We start from the raw sequence: 18080 nt of genomic DNA on the forward strand, positions 1-18080 counted from the left end.
TTCATAGCCATTTCTCATACTTGCACAGCTTTTCATCACTGGTGGTCGAATTCTGACTTTTCCCACAGTGAACTTCATTCTGAGAAATTCTTCAGTTTATTAAAACCATTTTTTCCAGGTGCAGTGACATACACCAGTAATCTCAGTAATTCAGAAGGATGAGACAAGAGGATTACAAGTTCAAGGCCAACCTCAGTAATTTAGCAAGGCCCTCAGCAACTTAGTGAGACCTTGTCTCAAAGTTAAAAAATAAAAAGGGCTTGGGATGCAACTCAGTAGTAAAACACCTTAGGGTTCAATCCCAGAAGGATGGGAGGGAGAGTTCTATGTCCTGGTGTTTGGCTCTGGACAGGACTCATCCCACATAAAACAGTCCCCTTTAGGTCAATAGTGGGAGTATTGAAGGCTACAGTTGCTCAGATTAGCATGCGCTTGAGGACACCGCTCCAACTCACACTGTATGGCCTTGGATGTACCATTCTGTTCAACTCTAGTGCTGGATGAACTGAAATGCCCTCTAGGTGAAAGAACTAGAATGGCAATCTATGCATCCGCTGACCTTGGCCATGTGCCTACTGGAGAGATGAACTAGCCACTTTTCCTGACCACACCCACATTTACTTCTGCTTTTTGGGCTTTCATCAACACTAATTTCCAGCTACACCTCCTTCAGAACAAGTCACTAAATCAAGGTTGCTCCTGTAACCAGTAGAGTGCAGGGGGGTGTTCCAATGAACTCCATTGAAGTTAAGAATGTAAAAGTCTGGAAATGCCCAGGAGGAGGACAAAACCTGCCTTAGATAGATCAGTTGCCAACTATTAACAATTTTGGTCTCTTCCAGAATGTCACTTTCACATGCTCCATACACTTCCCTCTTTCCCTTGTACAGCAACAAAAATCAAAGCAGAAATGTCAACTCTCTGCCTCTGCAAGGGACTATGTCGTTCTCCCCAGCCTGGGTTTTAGTGAGCAAATTGCCTGCTAAGCCAGACCCTCAAATGCCTGGTATTTCCAGAAGAAGCTTGTAGTTGACTAGACCTTTCTTTCTTGTTTGGTCCACCTCCCTGGTGGGTTCACTGTCTCCAGGACCTTTCTATAATCAAGACCCATCACCTAAGCCTGCCAAGAGGCACCCAGCCAACTCATTGCTTGTGTATCTGGAAACTTAACTATTTCTACAGTTAATGTTTTGCCAAGTTTGGCCATGCATTTAATACCTTCATCTTAAGAATTCAAAATGAAGCTAAACATTTTGTTGGAAACTGGAAAACAGTCTCTAATTCAATCACCAAGTACATACCCCCAGATAGCTCCCTGTAAAGGGCACAGTGACTACATAGAAAAACATGACCCAATTTTTTTCCCAGAATTTCAATAACAGTGATAACGCAGGTGCTCCTTACAACAGCTGGTGGAATGTTTCAAGATGAAGAAGTTCGAGAAAGGCAGAAAGCAGATCTACAGGTCCTATCACAGCTGCCATTACTACCTGAGTGCTCTCTACAAGGACTCTTAGGTTAGTCACACTCTGCATCTATTCTATCTGCTTCCTGATGTCCCAAACCTCTTCCAGCTGCAGAATTAGAATCAAATTGCACTTTTGTTAGAAACACTGGACACAAAGGTACATCAAGTATCTGAAAAGGTTTAAATATTTATCATGAAGCCTTTTATTTCTATGGCAATTACACTTCACTTAGATGACATGATAGCATGTTATCATGCTCTTTAGGGGGGAAATGGGTTTGAAGAGAAGGGTAGCAATGCAGTAACCAGGAGAACATAGAAGAGAAGAGCTCTTAGGGACAAGTCCTCCTTTTTCCCAGACTGCTGCTCTGTCTGAGGTGGAGCACTGTCTGGGCAGGCAAGCTCGGGAGGAAGCATCTGTGTTTCTTGGGACACGAATCCAATCTGCTTAGACTTTGCCAGGAGCTGAAGAACAAACAGGACTGCTGGTGCCACCGTCTGTGGCCCATGCCAGCCCAGAGTATGTGCCAACAGGCCTGGCCCTCCACCCACTGGCCAGGCTGTTCTGATGCATTTGCTTTACTGGCCAGAGCTCTACCAGCAAGGGCAGAATAAGCCCTACAGATCTGACCTTTGAGGGAACAAAACAGTACAAGTCCGGGAAGACCAACTACAGATTGGAAAGCCTACAAGTGTTTGGGATTCATAAACAGAGCCTTGGGGTCTTGTATTGAAATAGCAGCCATGGAACTTAGTGTCCTGTGCCAATCAGTGAAGCCCAGGAAGGGGAGACTGGGTAGAGGATTCAACAAGACCCAAGATTAAACACTCAACAAGTAACATGAGCAGAAACGTTGGCTGGATGCCAGAAGAGCTGCTTCCAGACCAACAGCCTGGCTTCTGAGCATCTCCTGATTCCCACAACTCTCTCCTAACCCAACATGTCCCAGCTCATCACCGGGTATCTAAGGAGGGGCAGCAGAAAGTCTACAGCAGCAAAGTGGGTGAAACAGTTAAGATGGAGGTCTAATGAAGGGACCAGCCCAGGCCTGGGCCTCAAGCTGTATGCAAAAATAGAAGCAGAAAAATATATTTCTTAGAGAAGTAGAAGTTAAGGCTATCAGCAGATAGACACACACACACACACACACACACCACTGTGCATTTCCTCCAAAGAATCCCCAGATGTAGCTGTTACACACCTATAATCCCAGCAACTCAAGCGGCTGAGATAGGAGGATTGAAAGTTCAAGGCCATCTGGGCAACTTAGTGTGACCCTGTCTCAAAATTAAAAACAACAAGGGCTGTGAATATAGCACACTGTTGATCACCCCAGTTTCAATCCCCAGGACTGACCAAAAAAAAAAAAATATTGATAAGAAGCTGATTTTTAAACAAAAATATATTTTTTTCCCACAGGAACCTTGGTTCCTCAATCACCTGGACTACAAATAATTTGGCTAGTGAAATACTTTCTCATCTGCTTCACAGGAAGCAGGTCCTCTCATTCTTCATTATGAAATTCACTTTTCCCTCACCCCTTTCTTCAACCAAGTACATCAACCTGGGACCATCTTATAAATGGTTTGTGAGAAGTCCTTTTGTACTTTAATTAAGAGCTTAATAACAGCTGGGCACAGCAGCTCATGCCTGTAATACCAGCTACTTGTCAGGTTGAGGCAGGAGAAACACAAATTCAAGGTCAACTCAGACCATTTAGTGATACCTTGTCTCAAGATAAAATATAAATAGACTGGGGATATATTTCAGTGATAGAGTGTCCCCAGGTTCAATCCCCAGTACCCGCCCCACAAAAAAAATTAAATAGAGTTTAATACCTTACATACTAAGTTACAAAATCTGAGAACTGCCATGTTCAAGATAGCCAAAAGGTGCCCATTAATGGAAGAATGGACACACAAAATGTGATCCATACATACCACGGAATATTATTCAACCCTAAAAATAAAGGAAATCCTGACGCGTGCTACAACATGGATGAACCCTGAAGATATCATGCTAAGTGAAATAAACCAGTCATTAAAGATAAATATTTTATGATTCTGCTTCTATGAGGTACCTAGTACTATCAAATTTGTGAAGACAGACACTAGTATGATAGCTTCCAGAGACTGACGGAAGGAAGTAATCTGCAGCTAATATCTAATGGGTGTGATTTCAGTTTTGAAAAAATTCTGGAGATGGGTGGTGGTAACAGTAATACAAAATGTGAATACATACTTAATGGCACAAAACTGTCCATTTAAAAATGGGTAAGACAATAAATTTTATGTTATGTATACTTTACCACAATAAAGATACAAAACCTAAAACACTGAACAATTAACACATTTCTGCTCCCAGTAACTCCACTTTAATTTTTGCAAAAGAATATTTCTGCAGCTCCCCAACATCCAAGTTAAACACGCCATACTTTTTTCTACTACCCTTTAATTGCATTTGTTAATCCCCATGGCTAGAATGCTCTGTCCACATCATCTGCTAGGGAACTCCTGCTTATTCTAGAAGTATCAGCTCAGGGTTCTCCACAGTAAGGCCTTCAGGGTCAATGACCTTTCCCACTTCCTCCCATGGAGTTGCTCTATCCAGTTGGTTAGTACCAAGTATGTGGGCCTCAATTATCACTCACTGTGGATTGGTTGCTTACCTATTTTCCTGGAAGGCCATGCCCTCCTTGAGAGAAAAAAAAAATCTTACATATATTTATGCCCAAGAAAATAGCACTAGAACCATACAAAAGTAACAAACAAAGGTTAAATTCATGAATACAATTGATAGAGGTTACTCACAGAGCCCAAGAAAAGCTAACACTGTATACAAGGGTAACCTAATCTTTCCAGAAATTAACTGACAATTTAAGTTACTAAAACATGGATTACAAACCATGCTACAAAGACTTTAAGAAGATCTGATCTTCTTTAAATGGTCCATACCCACAGCACATTGCTGAGCACCTTAACTATGTTTGGTACATACTTCTTTAAATGAAATTATTTATAGCTGCCATTATTGATCAAGTCAATGTTTCTCAACATCTCTCTTTTTCTTTTTACCAACCCCATATAATTCTTTTATAGTACTATTCGGAGCAATGAATGGGGAAATGGTCATGCAGATGAACTTCCATTTTCTAGGCTACCAAGCCTCCTTAATCCTATGGTTTGAATCTGGGATGTCCCCAGAAAAGCTCATGTGTTGAAAGCATGATCCCCAATGCAGCAAGTTTCAGAGGTGAGGCAATGACTAATCTATTAGTGGATTAATCCATTTGTTGAATGGACTACTGGGTGATAACTATAGGCAGGAAGGTTTGTAGCAGGAGGAAGTAGGTCACAGGGGGGTGTGGTCTTGGACTACATCTGTCCCTAGCCCCTTTCCCTATTTTTCTCTGCTTCCTGACAGTCATGCACTAAGAAACTTTCCTTCACCATGAATTTTCTGTCTTAGAGACTGCTTCCATGCACTGAATCTCTGAAACAATAGGCCAAAATAAACCTTTCCTCCTCTAAGTTGTTCTTGTGAGGTACTTTAGTTGTGATGACAAAAAGCTGACTAATGCCCCGAAGATCTAGTCCCTGTTTCATAGGAACCAGAACCTGGAGGACAGGGGCCCAAGAACCATGGCAGGCCTGACCCTGATGTGCAGCTCAGTGACTTGTAGTATTCACTTATACGTAGTTTCAGGAATATTAGCAAGACCTAGACCAACACTAACACTGAACCCAAATTTCAGAATATCCATGAGGATTCTTGGAAAGTCTGGGTAGTAAAATTTATTTCCCACCTGTCAACCTCAACCTCAGTATCACTTATTTCAACAACAGACATATTACTGAAAAATTGGGCATAAGTAAAAATCCCTGTGACCTACAAAATACTTAAAAGGAACCAGGGAAGGTACTGTTCAAGGGAAAACTCATTATCCTTAGATCATATAGAAGTATAGTACTGCCCAGCTCTGGAGACTAAGGAAATGGAAAACTCTAGTTCTAATCCCATTTTGGATATCTGATTTAAACAACAACAACAAAGGCAAAATCTCAGACCCAGCCCTCAGAGACATTCATTCAGTGGATCTGGAACAGGGCCAAAGGCTGGCATTTTAATTGCAATAGGTAATATATCTCACACTTTCCAGAAACACTATGTGAGCCATAGAAGCATACTGTAAGAATTATTACATATCTTCACTTACATTAAGAATTGCCTTAAACTAAATCAATGTTCTTGATCCTATATGTACATGTGTAAGGGTAGCTATTATTTTAACGATTAAAATACAAATTCCAATGAAAGTACAACTGCTATTTGTTATCATCCATTTTCTAAATCAAGGATTGTTAAAATCACCACTATTATGCTATAAGGAAATTCTGTTGGATGGTAAATACCACATGTTCATGCATTATAACTCATACATTTAGTATGTCCAAAATACTTCATCAAAAATATTTTAGAGGGCTGGGATTATGGCTCAGTGGTAGGGTGCTTGCCTAGCTTGTGTGAGGCACTGGGTTTAGCTTTTAACACCACACAAAAATAAATAAACAAAATACAGGCATTGTGTCCATCTATAACTAAAAAAAATTAAATAAAATATTTTAGAGGTTAACGAATTATATAGTATGTATAATTATAATGTATCACTAAAAATTTTCAAAAAAAGAGTAAATGAGGAGGGGGGATAGTAGAGGATAGGAAAGGCAGCAGAATACAACAGACACTAGTATGGCAATATGTAAATCAATGGATGTGTAACTGATGTGATTCTGCAATCTGTATACGGGGTAAAAATGGGAGTTCATAACCCACTTGAATCAAAGTGTGAAATATGATATATCAAGAACTATGTAATGTTTTGAACAACCAACAATAAAAATTAAAAAAAAAGAGTAAATGATATTTAAATTTTTTCGGTTTTAGAGAAATTCTTGTGTTTGAAACATTTAGGATCACAAATGTTGACCAAGCTTTTCACTGTATAGGGAAGAAGCCAGTGCTCACGGAGAGCAAAAGATTTCCCCAGGTCTGTTAGCAGAAAACCCAAGCCTGAAATCCACCATCTCCTGATTCTCTCTGTTCTCTGATTTTTATGTTTCTTGACATCTCTCTCTCTCTCTTTTTTCTTTTTACCAATCTGGAATCTGACTCCATGAAATAAAATCATTCACTTACTCCTCCTTTCATTCAGCACATGTTTAATGAGCTTTCATGTGTATCTGACTTCCATCTTATAACAGGAAATAAGAATAGTTCATTGGAAATTAGCTTCATAAGATCAGTAACATTTCTAGGTTTCTCAGTAGAAAACCAAACCCCCACCCCTGCCGCCCCGCCAAACACACACACACACACACACACAATTTTTCCCTCACTAAGTTTACTACCTGCCCTCATTTCCTATCCTGATCCATGCCCAAGGACACATGTCAAAAACCAGGGAAGAGTACAAAATGCTAATAAGGTCAGAAAATTGGTAAAGGGGACTTCTGAATGTAAGGAGGGGTAGGAGGTGTAGCTTAGTGGAAAAGCACCTGCTTAGTATGTGCAAAGACCTGGGTTCAATCCCAGTACCAGGAAAAAAAAAAAAAAAACACACACACACACACACACACAATAAGGGGGAGAGAGAAAGAGGACTACCTAGCAGGAAACAGCCAAGTTCACTGGTGTTTGGAACATTGGGAAGGCCGGGGAGAGGCTCATCCAAACACAGATGTTCTGTGGGTGAATTTTCACAGTGTCAAGAGACCAACATGATGGGAGAGAGCAAATTAAACAGGCCCTCAAATGGAAGACAGTGGCAGCCTCAAGTGCAGGCAATTTTGGGCTGTGTACCCAAGGGAGTCCCTAAGTGGTGCTGCTCCCTGTAGAGAGGAGACGAGACAGGCTTTGGAATATAGCCATCACTTTTCTCTGACTGGGAGCATGTTGACAGGTCAGAGGGAGCTGAACAACAACCCAAATGATTAAGGGCCCTGAAAGGGTGATTTATGAAGAGAGATAAGTACCTTTACTAATAATAATCCACTGATTTCAGGTTGTCTCTCCTTTTACCATCTCTCCCAGCACTTTAAAAAGAAGGTGCTGTCATTCTTCAGTACCTGTGGGAGTTGGTGCCATGACCTGCCACAAATTACCAAAACCCACAGATGCTCATATTCTTTATATAAAATTGCAAAGTATTTGCATAGGACCTATGTAATTCATATATTTCATTTACTTTATTTTATTATTGATTGATTGCAGTACTGGGGATTAAAACCAAGGGTGCTCTACCACTGAGCTCTGGCCCTTTTTATTTTATTTCATCTATTTATCTATCTATTGGTACTGGGGATTGAACCCAGGGTACCACTGAGCTACATTCCCAACCCTTTTTATTTTTTGAGACAGCGTTTTTCTAAGTTGCTGAGGCTAACCTCAAATTTTCAATTCTCCTGCCTTAGACTTCCAAGTTGCTGGGATTACAGGTGAGTGGCACCATGTTCAGCTCTCTCATATACTTTAAATCATCTCGAGATTATTTACAACGTCTTATACAATGTAAATGCTATAAAAATGGTTGCTATACTCATTGTTCAGGGAATAAGGATGAGGAAAGCCTAGACAGGTTCAGTACAGATGCATTTTTCTTTTCAAATATTTTTGAACTGAGGAGCCTGTCTCGTCTCCTCTCTTCAGGGAGCAGTCACCACTCAGGGACTCCCTTGAGTACACAGCCCAAAATTGCCTGCACTTGAGGCTGACTTGGGGGATGCAGAACCTTCAGATAGGGAAGCTTACTGCATTAGTCTTTCTTTTCTTTAAGTACAAAAGAGGCACAGGTGGATGACAAGCTACAAATATAACAAAATAAACATACTAAACATAATCTACCCAATTATATCACTCTCTAATAATTAACCCAGACTCTCCTCTAAATAAATGGTTAGTGTGGTATATCATGCCAGTAGGAAGACAGACATTAAACTTGTCTTCCAGCATCAGGAAAGAGACCTAACACTGTTCACACAGTATGATTCATAGCTACACACACACACACACACACACAATAAAAGTTTCCCAGTATTTATTAGAGTCATAAATCAAGGAGTTAGGGTTTTTTCCCTCAGATCAAAAATGGTTATGAGACAAATGATGGATCCTTCTGCCTTTCTAAGGCTTGATTTACCTCTTTATAAAACGAATCAATTGTGTTTTATAGCCTCTCTGCACCTCTCAGTATTCACCACACACATTCTATACTTACCTTGTGAAGTTAAATGAAAAATTTTGCATTGTGAAGTATTGTGAAGCTCTCTGAGGAAGTCACATTGAACACTAATGCTATTTCATAACAAGCATTTATCCTCTCACCTGTATACCCTTGAGCAAGCCTCCTAACCTCTCTGGATAAGATTCTTCCCTTCTGTAAAGTCAGGGTATTGGGTTAGATTTTATTTGAGAAACTTCCCAGCATAATACAAACTTTCAGAGCCCATGTCAGAAGAGTTAGTTGGGCAGACACAATTGAAGAAGGAAGGGGAAGCCAGGTGCAGAGGCACATGCCTATAACACTAGCTACTCAGGAGGCATAGGCAGGAGGGTCACAAGTTCAAGGCCAGCCAGGGACACCCAGGAGATTCTGTCTCAAAATAAAAAATAAAGGGCTTATGGTATAGCTCAGTGGTAGAGCATCCCTGGATTCAATTCTAGTACCAGGGGTGAGGAGGGAAGAGGAGAAGAAAAAGGAAAAGAAGGAGGAAGAAGAGGAAAATGAAGAGTTTTGGTTTGAAGCCAGTTGTATTTCAGAAGCATGTGACAAGGATGAAAGGGAGAAAGGATGCAGATGGATATGTGGGAAAAACCTGAAATGGGAAAGAAATTACTAAGTTTTGATAGAAAATAGGAAGGAGTTACAGGCTTAAAGGTTTTTAAGAGCATTGAAAATTTACAAAAGAAAGATGGAAAACAAATCTAGGGAAAAAAACAGGGAAAATGTATGTATCAAACATTTGGTTATAAAAACAAAATACATATCAGAAAGAAATTACTGTATAGAGTGAGAAGCAGGATAAGGAAATGGGTCTCTACATCCCATGCCTGGAAAAAGCAGCAATGCTTTCAAGGATGGCAGCACAGGTGAGCAAAGAATGCATTACATGGAAAAAAGTCTACCTTGCATCAGAGAATGAGGAAACAAACTTGGAATGAAATTTATAGGAGGCCTTGTAATTATTCATATAAGACTCCTTTTTCCTGGCCTCTCCCAAGTCATTGAACCATTAAATCCCCTGCCCTACCCTTGAGCTTAGAAAGAGAGAAGATTTGGCAAATGTGTGCTTGTCTTTGAAAAGGAGGAGGAAAATAATATCAGAATTAGGAGGACTCTTAGAACTCACAGGATTTTCTGTCAAGCAGTCATTCTGCCTCTAACAGAATATGGGCACTCTGTTTCAAAGGAAGTTCCTTACAACAAAGCTGAAATCTATTTCCCAGAACTTTCAGTTGTACGATTCTGTAAAGCTGTACTTCTCAAACTCTAAAGTCTTTGTAAATTTCCAGGGGACCTTGTTAAAATTATAGATTCTGCACATCTGGAGAGAACTGATGATTCTTGATTGCCAACAAGGTCTCAGATGATGCTGACACTATTTGTCCACAGGCCATATTTTGAGTAGCAAGGCTCTAGATCTATAATACATTAGCCCAAAAGGTATTTGAATATATTAGTTATTTGAATTAAAGTTTTTTTTCCCTAAGGTTTTCTTCAGTGCTAACATTCTATGATTACTACCAATTGTCAAATAACATCAATATTCTGAGTTATAAAAAAACAGACATACAAGTATTTCAAGGCATAATAATTATCTACTGTCAGTAGGTGGCAATATTTCCTTGAGGTCTAAAGGATTGTAAAGTGAGACAATGGTTCTCAACCTGGACTTTACGTTGGAATCACCTGAGAAACATTAGAAATACAAATATTTGTGCTGGGCACCACTGCACCCACCTGTAACTCCAGTTACTCAGGAAGCTGAGGCAGAAGAATCATAAGTTCAAGACCAGCCTGGACAATTTAGAGAGATTCTGTCTCAAAATAATAAATAAATAAATAGAGAAAGTAGCTCAGTAGGGGAGCACTTGTCTAGCATGGACTGAGTGAGCCCCCAGATTCAATCCCCAGTTCTGGAAAAAAAGAAACTTAAAAGCAAGCAAACATACAACTTGCACACAGATTCTACTCTGAGAATTGTTAATAAATTGGTCTGGAGTGACCCCTGGATGCTGAGGGTTCTGGTTTTTGTTGTTGTTGTTGTTTGTTTGTTTTTGAATTCTTCAGATGATACTAATATACAGCTAGAACTGAGGTCCAATACAGGGAAGTAAGAGAACAGACCTCGGAAACCAAGAGGTAAGAGGTCATTGCTGTTCACACCACTCCTTATGCCTGCCTCTCCCTGACCCTCACCAGAGTTGAGTCCAGTGTGCCACATATAATCTCCATTCCATTTCACCTTCCCTTCACCATCTTCCCTTCCCATCGCCACTAGGTTACCCCAAGTCTGCACAAGATTTTACTGTCTCCAAATTCCTATGAAAACAAATGAACCTGGGTGAAAACAAACCAGGAAAATTTACATAGGGAAGGCATGGTATCCTTTGTTTTCCTTAGGATTAGGGTTTGTTTTGATTTAAAATTTTTTATTGATACATGATTATACTTAATAATAAGATTCACTGTGATTTATTCCTACATATGCATTATGACTCAGTTTTGACCACAGCAAAGTGCCCCACCTTAACTCATCCCCAGTACCAGCCTCAGCTCCAGTGGTGAGTAAAATTTTTCTGTAAAAGGTAAGATGGTGAATATTTTGTTTTAAGGACAAGTGGTCTCTCTTACAACTCTGTCGCTATAATATAAAAATGACCATAAGCAATAGTAGATAAATGAATGTGGCTATGTTCCAGTAAAGCTTTATTTATAAAAACAGGCAAGGGGCCAGATTTGACCCATGAGCCATGGTTTCCCAAACACTGCTTTACCTCTTCTGAGTTTCTTCTGAATATTATCTACTTCTCCATGACATCATGTGCATTGACCAAGCACAACAATTGTAACATTCACAGTCAGAAATGAAACCGCTGCATAGAGACTGAAATACATGGGAAAGGGCCATGAAAAGCAGATGAGATTTGAATATGGACCGTTCACAAATGAGAATGAAGATAGGAGATGAAAGCTCTACTGAGAACTGCAAAATCCCTGGATTTCTGACAGGGTGTCTGATCCTTAGATTCTTTTCCCATGAGACAACAATCTGTGATGTGAGGCAGGTTTTCCTCAAATATGATGGAAATCTAAAGTCAAAATTTTCAGAGAATGAGAATGAACTCCTGAAAGTGAGATGTGACCAGTCTAGGCAATTAATGTCAGTTGATATAAACCTCACATCTTATGCAAAATAGAGTTCAAGATGCTTAATAGACTTAAAGATAAAACTCTTAGAAGAAAACATTAGAGAAAATGTTCATGACTTGGGGTTATATAGAATTCTTAGGCATGAAATGGATGGCACTAGAGCAGATTATGCTTAGTGAAGCTAGCCAATCCCTAAAAAACAAATACCAAATGTCTTCATTGATATAATAAGAGCAACTAAGAACAGAGCAGGGAGGAAGAGCAGGAAGAAAAGATTAACATTAAACAGATAGATGAGGTGGGATGGAAAGGGAGAGAAAAGGGAAATTGCATGGTAATGGAGGGAGACCCTCATTGTTATACAAAATTACATATAAGAGGTTGTGAGGGGAATGGGAAAATAAACAAGGAGAGATATGAATTACAGTGGATGGGGTAGAGAGAGAAGATGGGAGGGGAGGGAGGGGGGATGGTAGAGGATAGGAAAGGTAGCAGAATACAACAGTTACTAATAGGGCATTATGTAAAAATGTGGATGTGTAACCGATGTGATTCTGCAATTTGTATTTGGGGTAAAATTGGGAGTTCATAACCAACTTGAATCTAATGTATGAAATATGATATGTCAAGAGCTTTATAATGTTTTTAACAACCAATAAAAAAAAATTTAAAAAAAAAATAATCCCCATGAACAATTAAAAAAAAAAAAAAAAAGAATTCTTAGGCATGAAACCAAAGGCATGATCCATAAAATTTAAAAAGTAATAAATTGGACTTCATTAAAATTAAAAACTTTTGCTCTGTGGGAGCCCGTTGTAACTCAATGAAAAGACAGCCTTACAGCCTTGGAGAAACATTAGCAAACTGTTTATATGACAAAAGATTTATACTCACAATATATCAAGAACTCTCAAAAATCAACAGTAAGACAACCTAAATAAAAACGGGCAAAATCCTGGAATAGATACTAGATACTAGATGCAGAAGGCAAATAAGTACATGAGAAGTCAGCAAGATTTGGTTGCTGGTTCCCTAAGGCTCTTCCCCCTAGTTTGAAATAGTGGCTTCCTATGAAAAGATGTTCAATATCACTGGCTGCTGGGGAAAGGCGATTAAAACTACAATGAAATCCTACTACACTTATTAGAATAGCTAAAAAATTTTAAAAATACTAATACCAAGCACTGGTGAGGTTACAGGGCAAGTGGACCTTTCATATATTACTGAAGGAATGCAAAAATAGCACCATCAATTTAGAAAACTGCTTGATAGTTCCTTACAAATATTTACTTACTAAATGACCCCACAATACCTCAGCTAGATATTTGTTATAGTTTGGATATGAGATGTTCCCCAAAAGCTCCTGTGTTAGCACAGAAATGATTGGATTGTGAGAGCTGCACCCTAATCAGTCCATCCTAGTTTAAATGGACTAACTTAACTGGGTGGTAACTGTGGGCTGGTGGGGCATGCCTAGAGAAGGGGGGTCACTGGGGGCATGCTCAGGAAGGGCTCATCTTCCCTACAGCCTCCCTCCCTTCTCTCTGCCTCTGCTCCTCTGCCATGCCCTTCTGTCATGATGTTCTGCCTCACCTCAGTCCCAAAGATGGAGCCAGTGGACCATGGACTGAACCTCTGAAACTGTAAGCCCCGAATAAACTTTTCCTCCCCTAAGTTGTTCTTGTTGAGTATTTTGGTCACAGCGACAAAAAGCTGACTAATGCAGTATTTACCCTAGAGAAATACAAACTGTGTTCCCACAAAAACCTGTATACAAATATGTTCTGTCACTATAGTTTTGTCCTTTGGAGAATGTCTTATATCTAGAATCATACATGTGATGATTCTAGTTATAAGACATTCTCCAAAGGACAAAGTGACAGAATAGATTGGTAGTTACTAAGGATAAGGAGTCAAGAAAGGATATGACTACAAGTGATAGCACAGGGGATGTTTTAGGGGTGACGGAAATGTTCTCTTTATCCTGATTGTGATGACAACTATGTAACTATAGAGATAAAAATTCATAGAAGTACATTTAAAAAAATAAATAATTGATTCTATGTTAATTTTTAAAATAAACTGAAAATTAAACATCTTTGGACTGGATGAAACATAAGGATAGGTGATGCTTTCTAACTTCCCCTACTTTCAGGAGGCACCCAGACCCCCAAGGTTAGTATAGACTGAAGAGCACCCTCCCCACTGTGTGCAAACTAAAGGGACAATTCTGGACTTTCTGCCTCTCAGGTCAAGGGTAGGGGCTTCTAGAGCTACCCTACCATATAAGCCAGGAGAATCTCATGATGACATAAGAATCTGAGCAAGTCTTTGCAGACACTAGGTCCCCTCCAGCCTACACACAATCTAACAGAGTCACTGAGCAAGGGGACTAATACCTTTAAGGACACCCAAGGACCATCCTGCCAAGCCACGCTTAGTTCCGTCTGGTTCCTACAGAAGGCCATTATTCCATTATATGGGGATACCGTATCATCTTAGAGAGCAATCATCAGGCCTGGACATGTCTCTGAAGACCCTGAAGCTATAACATTCCATGGGTCAAACTAACTGCCTTTATCCTAGCTTCCCGGGACAGGTGTCTCACCTAGTCTCACATCTCCTGTTGGCAGCAACACCAAACCAACTACCTTGTAAGTTTTTGTCTGTCTGTTCACTGAATCTACACCAAGCAAAGGCTCACATGCATGCAACACAGACAAAAGGACAAGCTAAATAATAAATGCGCATCCTAACAGTCAGAGAGGAAAGGCCCTCAAGGTTGCAGCTGATGAAGTCATCTAGTAAGCACGAGTTGGAGAGGAAAGGGAAAATGCATCTGATGTGTTCAGTTCTTTCTCACATCATCTCTACCAAAGGTCTCTATCTGGTTTGCTGCCTCCCTTCATCTGTTTCCTCTCCTTTCCTCCTTGAACAATTAGATGTCTGCTTCTTCCCTGACCCTCAGTGGACACAGGAAATCTATGTGGTTGGAAACATCTCTAGTGTCAGTCCATCTTTCTTCTGGAACTGAAGAATTCCCTTCCTGTTTTCCACACAGGAGAGAAGTGGGAAAGGAGTCTGTTATGGGCTGAATGTCTGAGTCCTGACAAATTTCAAGTTGAAGACTTAGCTTCAAGGAGGCAGAGACTTTGGGAGATGACTGAGTTTAGATTAGGTTGTGAAAGTGGGCCCCTAATGTGCCCTTACAAGACTGAGGAAAGATCATGTGAGGACACAGCAACAAGGTGGCCATCTGTAAGTCAGGAAGAGGCCTCTCACCTGGACCAATCATGCACCCTGATCTGAGACTTTGTGCACACAGAACTGTTATTTAAGCCACCCAACCTGTGCTTTGGGGGGGATATTTTTTTTTATTTTGGGGGGAGGGGGCAGTCCTAGGGATTGAACCCAAGGACATCCTACCCTACCCCCAGCTCTTTTTATTTTATTTTGAGACAGTCTCGCTAAGTTGCTGGGGCTGGCCTCAAACTTATGATTCTCTCTGCCATAGCTTCTGGAGTCACTGGGATTACAGGTGTGCAACACCACACCTGACTGTGGTATTTTTTTATATGAACCCAAGCTGACTGAGATAGGAATCTACAGGAAATCAAGAGGTCATCGGTGTGAGAGGAAAACTGCAAGCTGGCTGGTCATGATTGCTGATCTGAGGTGGAGTTTGAGCTTGTGCCCTGAGATCAGCACACACACAAGGCTGAACTGATCTCTTCCATTCAAAGGCCGCCTGCTCTCTCTCTCACTCTATCATAATAATATTATCAGTGCTAAAATGTTAATCCTAACTCACATATTTTAGCATTTGACACAATGACCTTTTATAAATATCAGAGCACTTTCATATCGATTATCCTACTTAACCTCAGCCAGTGCTCACCCATTTGGCCTTCATTATTTTTCTCCCCCTAAGTTATTGAGGCCACATATACCTTGCTCTTCAGCCTAAAAAAGTAATATCCTAACTGGATCCTCTGGCGAGGTAGGTATTCTAAGGATCATGCTAAGGGCTAAGGGAGGAAGAGGGCATGAAACTGCATGCCCCCCACCATCTTAATCTTTTTACTTATTTATGCATTTATTTATTTAATTATTTGTGGGGGGGGGGGGGTCTGGGGAGTGAACCCAGGGCTTTGTGCATATAAGGCAAGCACTCTACCACTTGAGCTATATCCCCAGCCCCATTTTAATCTTCTTAAGACACTATACATTAGATTCTGCTCAGAACCTTCATATGATTAAAACTAACATTCAATACATTATACCACCTGACTCAAAGCAGGTTTTCTTTTCCCACTATACTCTTCAGAGATCTGTGTTTGGTGAAAGAACCTCAGGGACCTCTAGGGCTGAGAGATCACAACCACCTGCTCCACTTCTCATGTTTAATATGTTGGGTTTTCATGCAAATTTTTGTTGACAGAAGAGTCTTCAGTTTAAAAAGAAAGTTTGAACACCACTGTTACATGAAATACTGTTACAATGGTTCAGTCGCACTGTGGGTTAGTCACTATCCTGAAAATACTTTGATTTTCTCACATCTACACTTGTTCTTATGCAATTACTTCCTTCACATTCCTCACTCAGTCCCAAATCCATCCAAAACATTTCCATAGTTTTACTTTAAATATCACTTCATAAAAATCTCCTCTGGAGTCATAAATTTTCTCTCTTATGTGGAAACTATATGCAGAAATCAGGAAAGAAAAAGGAAAAGAAAGTGAAGGGGGTGTCTCATGAAAAAGGGAGATCAGCAGAGTAGAGGAGAGGGAGGTAGGGAGGGAAAGGGGAAATGCCAGGGAATAATGTTGGCCAAATCACATTATAATATCATATGCAGTACAAACATGAAATAAGAAATCCACCACTATGGATTATTATTTAAAAAATGGGAGAAAATCTTTCCTGGTTACCAGAGCCTCCAAGATAGCAATTGGCACATCAGGGGACAGATTTATATATATATTTCTATTCTCTTCTATTCCCTACCGTTATCTAATGTTCCTTGCTTAGAACATAGTATTTTCTTACTTCTCAACCAGAATATAAGTTCTTTGAAGGTAGAGTTACTCGGGTTCAGCTTTATGTCCTTGTTAATATCTATTTATAGAATTTTCATCCAGTTATGAGGATTTGATCTGACAATATAAAACCACTGCTCTGACTGCTATGTTAGGAATATCAGCAGGCAAGGGAGGAATCAAGGAAACCATTAAGGAAGCCAACTGTCCCCAGTAGGTGGAAAAAGTGTACAAAAAAACTATAATAGCAGGCTTGTAAGCACTCTTTACACCCAGAAACAGCCCAGGCAAGAGGCATCCCTCCCATGGGCAGGCTCCTTGGCTAGCTGCCATTTAATTTTGGAGAACTGTCCTCCAGATACAGCCAATGTTTTCCTTCATTTACTTTTAATCTATTTCACTATTTTAAAGGCTATTACAAAGAACATTCACGGTATAACATCTCAGCATTGATACAGTCAATGGTAGGGTGTTTGATGCCCCTCAGACTCCCAGGCCAGCACTTTTGACAAGTGATTTCAGTGTGAAGACCACAGCTTCAGCCTGTTGTAACTATTTCTCTTTTCCTAACAGCTTAACAACTTTTAGAAAATCAGACTTCTGAGTTCTCTTACTTTTTCAAAAGAAAATTGAAAAACTAACATAGAGGTAACCCTTTGAAAATTATCTCTACTGGTCACCTTGTTTTGTAGCAATGATCACATTCTGGGCCTAAATCAAAGGATCTTCTATGACTAAGTTCCATAATAATATGGCATTTTAACAATTTATTGACATGGAATAATTATGCCAGAAAAGAAAACTATTTTTCTCCAGGCTAAAATGAACTGAGTTCCTTTTATTTATTTTTTTTCTCCAGCCGTTTTTTAATCAGGAAGATACTCAGTTGCAACTAATTACATTTAGATCACTGCTCAAAAATAAAAACCTGAATGTGTTTATCCATTCCAATTCCAAAAATATCAGCCACTAACTCTTTAAAATGTTTAAAATTACTTCTCAAGAAGGTCCCTCATTTCACATCTCTCTTTTAACTCCTCCTCTGTTCACTACAGAGAATAAAAGAAATCTAATTTAAACATGGGAATCTTATATTTGATAATGAATAATTAATATAGGCAAGGAACAGTAAGGAATATTTTA

At 39.8% G+C, this 18080-nt stretch overlaps 1 protein-coding gene across 3 annotated transcripts in view; it reads right to left on the bottom strand.

Annotated features, from left to right (window-relative positions):
* LOC114080902 (carboxyl-terminal PDZ ligand of neuronal nitric oxide synthase protein) overlaps positions 1-18080 on the bottom strand; it is a 312785-nt gene that overhangs the window by 100148 nt on the left and 194557 nt on the right. The window lies entirely within an intron of this gene.

Source organism: Marmota flaviventris, chromosome 10, assembly GCF_047511675.1.
Source record: "Marmota flaviventris isolate mMarFla1 chromosome 10, mMarFla1.hap1, whole genome shotgun sequence".
NCBI classification, from domain to species: Eukaryota; Metazoa; Chordata; class Mammalia; order Rodentia; family Sciuridae; genus Marmota; species Marmota flaviventris.